Genomic DNA, 1,969 nt, shown 5'->3' with positions numbered 1-1,969 from the left:
GTCAGACCGCTGAAAAGCCCTTCACAAATTAGGTCTTATCAGTAGCTACACAGCCTCCTCGGCATGAAGGCATCAGCTGAAAGAACATATTAAGGGACGAATATGATTTTTTTTTTTTTTTAACTGCTAACAATTAACTGATGTTGCAAGTTTCAAGGAAATAGTCTCGTGTTCTGAGATGGAAAAAAAAAACCAGTCCACAATGACTTACAGAATGGAGCCTGCAGAGACATGGAAAAGTAAGAAAACCTAACAAAGCTGGGGATGATGCCTGCTGCTTAACTAACACCGCTCACAAAGGTTAGTTAGTTTGAAGCAAAGGTGGAGTATCTGCTTCTAGCTAAACCACATTGCTTTCATCAGGTATCTGTTGGACCACGAATTTTACATAAGGGTAACTCCTTGCTGCTGTTACTGCTGTTTGTGAAGCTCACCACGTCAGCTGGTTGGAAAGGAGGCTGAATGAGCAAACGGGTAAGAGGTGTGACCAAAGTCTGTGATCTCCCAGCACTCACGGCAGAGGGAGAAAACACTGGGCTGAGGATGATCACAGATACATGCCTACGTTAGTCTTTGTGCATTAGTTACACGTGACTGTGGGCAAAGGGGGGGTTGCATTATTTTTTTTGGCTGGCCAGTAGTCTAAGGGGTCCGGCCTATAGTGTTCGGGACTAGTGGCCAATAACTGACCAAGTGCTTACAAGTGTTTGGGGAGGTCATTAATGCTGTGCAGGTGCATCTCGGTGACTTGATCAGCCCTAAGATATTTGTGCTGTCTTTAAAAAAGTACTTGAAAGACCTTAATTAAGAGGTTTCCAACCTGCAAACACTAAGAATTCTTCTTTAGAAAAGACACAATCAATGTGATTACACTACACTTTAGCTTAGTACCTTCCACAGTTCTCTTTTTTCATGTGGTGCGCATAAAGTACAGGCCAGCCCATAGTTCCCTGACACTGTACAACTCACTTTGTAAGAACATGACCACATCAATAGCTTAAAAGTGAAGAAAGAGTCAGGATCAGACAATGCTGTAAGTTTTTTAGCATGTTGTAGTTTTGAAATAACCAGTATACTAGGCTAAAAAAGCATTTTGTTCGAATCTACAGTGGGTCTATTTAAAAGTCAATATCAACTATTAATATTTGAATTTGCAATTCCAATTCTTATTTGATATCCACTATTCATGATACATAACATAAAATAATTTTATGACAAAGTTAGCTTTTACATAACATCCATAAACACCAAACAAACATGGAACAAAAGTCCTTCACAGGGAATGTGACTGACATAAGGCAAGATTTAGATCATGTTTTTAAAAACTGGGGTGTCTCCTGTCCAGATCCTTAAACTTGTACTTAGCTCTTTCCACTCAGGCTATAAACTTCTGACCACAAACATCTATTTCAAGGTTAGAGCTGGTTGAATCATTCCTTGTCAAGAAGTTATTTCTCACACAGTACAGCCCCCCTCGCTCTTTATGAATCATTCCCAAATCAATCCTGATTTACAAATATATGCTGAATAGCCCAGATGAGAGTGGTTCACTTCTTCCCGTGACCAGCAGCCTTGTTGCCTGGCCTGTAGGACGGCGTGTTCGAAAACCAATAGTGATGAAATGCTTCTTCATACCTTGCTGTGTGCTAGTTGCTTGTCCCCATTACACATCACCCTGGCTACTGGGAAGGAAGAAGGTGCTGCCCCATGGTTTTGGGGCAAAGGCATCTCAGACAGGTATGGATTATTGGGATAAGGAGTAGAAAAAGGTTGTCGGACTCTCTCTGCCACCCACTCTCCCCCTGTTTTACTGCCTTGTGCAACGTGCACCGAGTGACACAATGGGATCTGCTGCTGAATTCTACACTCTCTTCCCCCCAAAACCACACTGCAGTTGTACCAGTTCTGCCAGGAATGCGGACCGGTCCATAAAGAATCAAACAGTGGGCTAGACTACTGCACCTCAGCC

Source organism: Egretta garzetta, unplaced genomic scaffold (assembly GCF_000687185.1).
Source record: "Egretta garzetta isolate BGI_Z169 unplaced genomic scaffold, ASM68718v1 scaffold269, whole genome shotgun sequence".
Classification (NCBI taxonomy): domain Eukaryota; kingdom Metazoa; phylum Chordata; class Aves; order Pelecaniformes; family Ardeidae; genus Egretta; species Egretta garzetta.
This window is presented reverse-complemented; position numbering follows the sequence as displayed.